The 10,000-nt window shown below is 31.7% G+C and overlaps 1 protein-coding gene across 1 annotated transcript in view; it reads left to right on the top strand.

The window, feature by feature from the left end:
* The window catches only part of LOC145291466 (neuronal acetylcholine receptor subunit alpha-10-like), a 1,220,610-nt gene that overhangs the window by 76,803 nt on the left and 1,133,807 nt on the right, over positions 1–10,000 (top strand). The gene's annotated exons all lie outside the window — the stretch shown is intronic.

Raw genomic sequence — 10,000 nt, 5'->3', positions numbered from 1 at the left:
CTCCTCGGCAAAACCATTTCCCCAGTCGCAGACAATTGTATAAATCTGTGAAAATAAGGAACGGTGAAAAATAATGAAGATTAATGGAATCTAGGGGAGGGGAGGCTATTTGGAGGGCAGGGTAAGTTGGGTTAAGACGGGGGCCACGAAAAGGGGCACTATGAATTGGAAGTGTAGAGTTGATAAATAATCGAACGCACAATGAAGATTAAAGAGAAACATTTAGAAAGGAAGGGAAAGCAAAATGAGGAAGCAAGAAAGTAAAAGAGATCGATACGAGAAGAAAGCGATGAATGAATGAATAAATGAATGAAAAAAAAAAGATATGAAATAAAGAATAAGCAAACTAGAAAAATAAGAAAAGAATGATAAAAATAGAAAATAAATGAAAAGAGAAGTAAATAAAAACACAATAGAAAATATAAAAATATAAATTAAAAACGGAATTGAAAGAGGCGTGAATTCAAATTGAATGGAAGGAAAAGAAATGCACAAACAAAGTACCGTATATTCTGATGTTAAAGCGACCGTCAGATAAGACGAGGTAAAACATTGGAGCAAATTTTCATAAATTTATGATATATCGGTTGTATAAGACGACTGCTATATCACGAAACCACGTTTGCTTAGCCTAGGCAAGATATTGCAACACTCAGTATCTTATAAAATATTGTTTTTTAAAAAGTATTCTTTAACTTTAAAGGTCGTCTTATACTCCGAAATATACGATATATAAACAGAATATAACATCTATATAAACAAAATATAAAATCTATATAAACAGAATATAAAATCTATATAAACAAAATATACGATGTATAAACAGAATATAAAATCTATATAAACAAAATATACGATATATAAACAGAATATAAAATCTATATAAACAAAATATACGATATATAAACAAAATATAAAATCTATATAAACAGAATATAAAATCTATATAAACAAAATATACGATATATAAACAAAATATAAAATCTATATAAACAGAATATAAAATCTATATAAACAAAATATACGATATATAAACAAAATATAAAATCTATATAAACAGAATATAAAATCTATATAAACAAAATATACGATATATAAACAGAATATAACATCTATATAAAAAAATATACGATATATAAACAAAATATAAAATCTATATAAACAAAATATAAAATCTATATAAACAAAATATACGATATATAAACAGAATATAAATCTATATAAACAGAATATAAAATCTATATAAACAAAATATACGATATATAAACAAAATATAAAATCTATATAAACAGAATATAAAATCTATATAAACAGAATAAAAAATCTATATAAACAAAATATACGATGTATAAATAGAATATAAAATCTATATAAACAAAATATACGATATATAAACAGAATAAAAAATCTATATAAACAAAATATACGATGTATAAATAGAATATAAAATCTATATAAACAAAATATACGATATATAAACAGAATATAAAATCTATATAAACAGAATATAAAATCTATATAAACAGAGTATGAAATCTATATAAACAAAATATAAAATATATATAAACAAAATATAAAATATATATAAACAAAATATAAAATATATATAAACAAAATATAAAATATATATAAACAGAATATAAAATATATATAAACAGAATATAAAATCTATATACGTATGAAGTTACGTTTCGTTTTTTCCTTATCAAACATTTATATTAAAAGCCTCCTTTTTCTATCTAAAATTATTCAAACCAACTTCTAAATGTACTCCGGTATATAGTTGTAGTAATTTGCATATTAGTTTAAAAAGACGAGCGGTAATTAATTAGTTAGTCATTTTTATATTAATTGGTTTCATTTCACTATTACTCTAAATTTTATTTATGCATAGTGTACACTTCTGCATAATGCGTAGAATATAATATGGAAACGTATTATCTGTAGCTCTGGCGGTAAAGAGTCTGGAGAAATAAATAACAACTAAGACTGGAGCGTTAAACGCTGGCATTGATTCGTTTGTTATAACTTTCAAATCATTACTATATAACGGATAATAATCAATAGGTGAATTGGCTCTATAATAATAAATAACAAATCTGCGTGAATTAAAAGATACTATTTATGTGAATTTTACGACCAGGAAACGCTGACGGGGGTTGCTAGTATAACAATAATTCCAAAACTAAATAAATAGAAAGAAGGGGGTTTAATGAAAGAAACAAAAATGAAGAATAAAAAACAGACAAATAAGTTCAAGAAAACATAAAGATTTTTTCGGTGTACTATGCAAAACATTCCTGTGAATCAGAAAATCACTCGATGTAAAAAGTTGACGATAGATATATAGATTATAAGCTTAAAAAACAGCAGTTCTCCCTTCTTTGTCAGAATCATTGAATTAAACAAAAATAAGAGTAAATAGAAGAAAATAGAAATAAAAATTGTAGAACAAAAACCAAGAAATGAAAATAATAAAACATAAATACAAAAAATAAAATTTCAATTGAACAGAAAATGAAAAAAAAAACGTTTATTATGCAAATAATAATGGTTGAGGGAAGAACACGAATGACGTATAATAAAAAAAATCTGGAGTGTAGAAGATTGGAAAGAATCGAAAAAGGAACGAAGAAGAAATAGGCAGGATTGTAATGGAAAAAGAAATTGGATATCAAAAAAAGGCACAAAAAGAGAAAGTTTGAATAAGAATAGAGTGCAGTACAACTGCACCTTTGTAACTATGTATTATATTTTCGTCTTAATATATTTGTTTTACCTTTACTTTCTGCGTTCGTGTTGTTATTGATACAGACACAACAGTGGCGACGGGATTTCGAAAAAAGATTTACGCGTGAGAAAATACACTATCAATCTCAAAAGTGGTATTCGGGAAATACTTACTCGTCAAAGATTGAATAACAAATTCACTCGGAAATTCAAGGTTTAAAACGCAGCAACTACGAAATTGTCGAACGCGAGATTACAGCGTTGGATACTTGCAAAACACCAAGATTTGTTTTTCTGACTACTTGAAAAGGAAATTCAAAACCTGGGACACTTGAAAAAAAAAAAAAAACAGCAAGCACTTTATTTCAAAGTGCCTACGAGAAAAAAACTTGAAAGTTTCAGTAACCTTTTCTGCAAAGTGCACACACAAAAAAGTGTTTTCGCTAGGATACCGTGAACCTATTAGGTAGACGGTTTTGAAAGAAAAAGTGATTTTTTTCTCAGTGTGCTAAGAAGGTATTTTATTCTTTCTTGTACGTAATTAATAACGTAACAAAAGGAATCGGTTGTTCCTAGTTATTAAAGAAAGGAAATTGTAAAAGTGACTGATTTACTAATTTGAAAAACCAAATGGAGGATCTTACCAAGTTATATTATATGCAAATGCGTCAACAAGACAGAGACGAAGTACAGAGAAGGCGTCAACAAGAAAGAGACGAATTACAGAAAAAAGAACTACAAGAAAGAGACGAAAGACAGAATGAACGGTTTCTTAAATGTATAGAGCAAATGCAACTTGGTCAAAAAGATTTGTTGGAAAGATTAACGACTAATTCTGCACAGGAAAGCAATACGACTATTTCCAACGCAACAATTGTGAATAGCATAGATGTGTTCACGAACCTACCAGAAGAGGATAAAACTTTTGAGGCATACTTTAAGAGATATTTTCGAAACAGATTGCGAAAGCCTGCCACACGCAAAGAAAGTAAGTTTATTACTTCGAAAGCTTGGTACCAGTGAACATTGTAAATTTGTTGATTTCATATTGCCAAGGAGAACGAATCAGTTGGACTTCGCTGAGACCGTAAAACTTCTTAAGGTGTTATTCGGACCGAACATGTCTCTTTTTCACAAGAGATGGTCGTGTATGAACCTTAAGAAAACGGAGGAGCAGGACTACCTGACATATGCGTCAGTAGTGAATAAACACTGCGACAATTTTAAATTATCGGAACTTACGGTGGACGACTTCAAATGTTTAATTTTTGCACAGGGGCTAGTTTCTAGAAAAAAACTCAGAGATCCGAAGACGCGTTCTCTCATAATTAGAGACAGAACAAGGTTTGACACTGCAAAAGTTAGCAGAAGATTGTCAAAGGGCAGTATCACTAAAAAAAAGACTCCAGAGATATAGAAGAAGCAGGAGTGTCGTACATAAGGAAGATTAAAAAATCTGGCAGAAACGCAGGGCAAAGAAAGTGTGAGACTCGTCAAAATCCAAAAGATTACGCGAGTTATAAATACTCAAACTCTAATTACAGAAAACGAAATTACGATTCAAATCAAAGGAACTATAGAAAATCGGGACCAAGTAATAATTGCGGAAGATGTGATGAAAAACATTGGGGAAAGGATTGTCCTTACAAAAATATCAAATGCTTCAATTGCGACAAAGTCGGACATAAGAGTATTTGTTGCAGAACAAAATATAGAGTACACCAAATTAGAACAAACGACAAAGAGAAAGACAATTTACGAAAATATGTGTTGGTTAATATTTTCGGCAAACAAATAAAATTTCAACTTGATTCTGGAGCAGATTTGTCGGTAATAAACGTTAGCACTTGGAAAAAACTGGATAAACCGACTCTGAAAAAGTTTAGTAAGGGTGCTAGAACGGTGACAGGAGACGAAATCAAATTCGAAGGAGAAGTCGGCCTGCCCATTAATTTAAATGGCACGTCGAAGAAATTGAAAATCTTCGTAATTAAAGAAAGCGAGAATTTATTGGGAACAGATTTTATTTAAAAATTCAACCTTTGGGATAAACCGATGAACGCTTTTTGTACAAAAATAACCAGCTGCAACACAACGTCAGAAAATATTAAAAATGAACTAAAGAACGAATTCCCAGAAATATTTACTATGGGACTTGGAAGATGTAATAAATTTAAAGCTTCGTTCGAGCTAAAAAAAGGATGCAACACCAGTATTTAAGAAAAAACGGAACGTGCCGTTCACCGGATTAGACAAAATAGATAGCAAATTAGACAGACTTGAAAGAACGGGCACTTTATCGAAAATCGAAACTAGTGTTTGGGCAGCGCCTACGGTGTACGTAAAGAAAAAATCGAAACAAATTCGAGTCTGCAGAGATTTTTCAACCGGGTTAAAAAATATGTTACAAGATCGCCATTACCCTTTACCAAGCCCGGAAGAGAATTTTTGCCAAACTAAATGGTGGGAAAATTTTTTTCAAAAGTAGATTTGTCCGACGCCTATTTGCAAATTCCGATGGAAGAAAAATGCTCAAAGATTTTATGCATTAACACACACAAATGGTTATTAAAGTATAACCGATTACCGTTCGGGATAAAAGTCACGCCGGCGATATTCCAGCAAGCGATGGACACAATGTTGAACGGTTTAGATTGTGCTTGTGCATACCTGGATGACATAATCATAAGGAGCGCGTCCCTAAGTGAACATATAGAGTATTTAAAACAAGTGTTCACAAGAATAAACGAGTACGGATTCAAGGTGAAAGAAAACAATTGTGAGTTTTGTCTAGACGAAAACAAGTATTTAGGACAAATAATAAGTAAAGATGGTCGACGCCCTGATCCAGAAAGAGCGATAGCAATTAGGAACATGCCAGCACCACATAACGTGACGACTTTACAGAGCTCCTTAGGCCTCGCGAACTACTACCAAATATTTATTAAAGGCATGCACGACCTAAGAGCTCCGCTGAACAAATTATTAAAGAGAAGAAAGACCATGGATAAAGAATGCAAAAAATCATTTGAGGAAATTAAAAAGACTTTGACGTCAGGTTTATCCTTAACTTATTACGACCCAAAATTACAAATAATTATTGCGAGTGACGCGAGCTCGTATGGTATAGGAGCATGTATACAGCATATCATGCCATATGGAACGAAGAAACCTATAGTGCACGCTTCAAGGACCCTAATTCCGTCAGAAAAGGCTTACTCCCAAATAGAAAATGAAGCATGAAGTTATTTTCGCGGTGACGAAATTCCACCGTAATCTGTACGGAAGGCATTTTATACTGGAAACAGACCACAAGCCCCTAGTGACTATTTTCGGCTCAAAAAAGGGCTTACCAGTATATACGGCAAATCGGTTACTCCATTGGGATACGATCTTGCTAAATTATGATTTTCAAATAAAACACCTACGTTCGGGAAAAATAGGTCATGCGGATGGATTGTCAAGGCTTACACCGAAAAGGGTTGAAACCTTTGAAAAGTCAGTAATTGCAGCTATACGTTCCAATTATGAGGAAAAAAACATGGTGGCGAATATAATAAGATAATTACCAGTCACGCTTACCGATATAAAAAGAGAGGCTGAAAATGACGACGTCATCAAAGACATAAAGAAAAAATCAAGGGAAAATGACGGAAAAACGCAAAGTATATTTTCCTTATGCAATGAGGTATTATTATATAGTAAAGAGTGGTTGTACCGAAAACCTTGCAGAAAAAATCTTACGTGATTTTCATACAGGACACCCGGGTATAAATAGGATAAAGACACTTATAAAGAGTTATGTTTAATGGCGTAATATGGATGTGGATATTGCATTAACAGTAAACAAATGTAAAGGTTGTGCGTTAGCCGCTAAGGCACCATCGACATTTCATAAACCTTGGAAATAGACTGACCATCCATGGTCACGCATTCATCTAGACTTTGCTGGACCGATCGAGGGACAGTACTACCTAATCATAGTAGATATTTTTTTTCCAGATGGCCGGAAGTAAAGCGGGTCAAAAACCCAACGACAGATAACACAATAAGTTTTCTGCATGAAATATTTGCACGTTTGGGGTACCAGACATTGTAGTCACAGATAACGGAACACAATTTACTTCATGTGTGTTCAAGGATTTTTGTGAATCGTTTCAAGTAAACCATATAACTACACCACCGTTCCATCCTTGATCAAATGGATTAGCGGAAAGGTTCATAGATACGATAAAGCGTGCCCTTAGAAAATCGATAGGGACACCGACGGATAAAGCATTACAACAGTTCCTGCAAATATAAAGGATAACTGAGAACTCAAATACACCGTCGAAATTATCGCCAGCGGAATTAATGTTTGCGAGAAAAATAAAATCACCATTTGATAAATTAATACCCAAGCAAGCAGTCGTATATAAAACGACACACACATCACGTAAAAGGTTTAAACCTGGTGATCAGGTATATTTTAAATGTTTTAATAATAATATGTCATATTGGGAGTCTGGTACGGTAGATAAACGTATCGGCGACTTGGTCTACATGATAAAAGGTACAAAAGGGATGAACAAAAGACACCAAAATCAATTGAGAAAATGTCATAGGAAGGACAACGAACCGGAAAACCCTGAGGAACAAGAAGATCCAATTGATATAGTATACGTAACGTTTAATATTGAACCACCACAGACCATGTCCGAACCGAGGAGATCGGGAAGGAAAAGAAAGGCTATAGACCCAATGATTATAAACCCCAAAAGGAAAAGATATTGAAATCTACACGACTTCAAATCTTGGGAGGGGGTGTTGTGGAGACGCCCACTAATTAGCATACTTGGGTGAAAAGATATAGATAAAGGTATCAAGTCAGCAAGACCGGGGAGCTTGTGTTCGAACGCCGGATAGGCAAGATGCATGTGCCGGTTGCTCCATGAAAGACTTTAACACGCCCTCTGCCGGACAATCTTCCAACTGCAGTACAACTGCACCTTTGTAAATATGTATTATCTTTTCGTCTTAATATATTTGTTTTACCTTTACTTTCTGCGTTCGTGTTGTTATTGATACAGGCACAACAATAACAAAAGAAAAAGAGGATAAAATAAAATATTAAAAACTTACGAAGAACGACAGATTACTTAAAGAAAAAGGATGTTACATGAAGCTATAAAAGAATATCATGAAAAAAAAGTAATAGAAGGTTGACAAACCAACAAAATGAAACGAAAGAAAACAGTGGGAAACTGAATAAAGGCAGAACGAATAAGTGCGACAAAAACGAATAGAAAAGAAAGTAAACACGAAGCAGACAAGGACAAACGAATACGAAATTAGAAAAGAAAGATATTAAAGTAGAAAGCTAAGTGTTAATTCAAAGTAAGAATGTCTGTAATTTAAGAGATCGGGATGAAAAAACATGAGTTGAAAGTAAAGGACGATTATGCTGATATAACAATAAGAATGCGGATCAATTTATAGAAATATATCAATATTATCGAGATTTACATGAATAAAAATTGCACAAGCGCACACTAAGAGATAAACACACGTACACACAGACACACACACAGACACACATATATATATATGTGTGTGTGTGTGTGTATGTGAGTATATATATATATATGTTTCTATTTAATTTATGTTTATGTATACATATTTGCATATAAATACGTATATATATGTATATATATACATTAATATACATTTGTGTGTATGTGTATGTGTGTGGTGTAGGTGTATGTGTACGCTGCTATCGTATCAGAGAGTTTGACGCCTATCGCCCGATGGAAACTTCTTAAGGTAATATAAACAAACGCGTCAATCTCAGACTAAAAACGTTTGCACAATTTTATTTGATCGGATTATATATATACAAATATACATACACACACACACACACACACACACACACACACATATATATATATATATATATATATATATATATATATATATATATATATTAATACGATAGCGTGTCTGTTCTTTTGTGTGTCATGCTTACATATTGGTTCCGGGTGAATATAGTTTAATTGTTACGACCCTCCATTTATTTTAGTAAATAATTTTACCAGGATTTCTTCATAAGTTTTGGTTTCGCTTTCGATTATAGCCGATGGTACTCTCATCATCTATTTATTTATAAATAATTTACCAAAAATTATCTTCATATCTCCATATATTGTGGTTTCGATTTTGATTATAGCTGAAGGAACTCAAGTTATATATATATATATATATATATATATATATATATATATATATATATATATATATATGAGAGAGAGAAGAGATTTGTGTGTGTTTTCTTCATGAGTTTTGGTTTCGATTTCGATTCATGCTGAGGTACCCAAATCATATGGATATATATATATATATATTATTTTATTTCACAAGTTTATATTATATTGCAATCGATAAAAAATTCACTCGCTAATAATATATACGAAATCTGTAAATTTAAATATCATATGTAAGCGTATTTTACGACCTAGCTTATATAAATACTTCACCTGATTTAATAAAAGAGGTACAATAATATAATAGGGTCTCTATTTACGCTGGGCATCTACAAAATGCCATCGTCAATATATTACATATGAAAGAGTCGGTTGTAGAATTTCCACACGTCCCGCTCATATAATCTTATCTGCTATATATATATATATATATATATATATATATATATATATATATATATATATATATAGCCATCCACATACAGTACTGTTTCGCTGTTTCACAGCTCATCAGTGCGGCTAGACAGGCAACATATATATATATATATATATATATATATACATATATACAGAGAGAGAGACAGACAGATAAAAGCTTTGAGGAGTATTTTACTAAGGATAAGCAAATTCTCAAAATCCACATTAAATATTGTTATTTATATCTTCAAATGAAAAGGCTCAATACATTTACTGACGATAGTAGAGCTTACGATAAATAAAAAAACAGATGTGAAGTAGAATTTTACAAAAAAGTTTTTATTATTCGGCAGAATGTTCCAAAACTGGTAGCTCCTTAATCCATGGAGTTTCAAAGAATGCAAATTATTCTCAACAGAGAAAAGCACGTTAGCGAAATAATCAGAAAGTCACGCTAAAACTTTGACATTTCTATGTATTTGCTGGTAACTGCATAGGATGAAACAAGAAGTTTTATGATTTGTAGTCACAAAACTTAGAAAACATAAGAATATAAATATGGAAAACAGTTTAGGCGGACAGTTCTTTCATAGTTCAGCATTTAAAAAAAT

This window comes from Euprymna scolopes, chromosome 12 (assembly GCF_053919585.1).
Source record: "Euprymna scolopes isolate OS-2025 chromosome 12, ASM5391958v1, whole genome shotgun sequence".
Taxonomy (NCBI): domain Eukaryota; kingdom Metazoa; phylum Mollusca; class Cephalopoda; order Sepiida; family Sepiolidae; genus Euprymna; species Euprymna scolopes.
Note: the sequence above shows the minus strand (reverse complement) of the source record. Positions and strands in the feature narration are given on the sequence as shown.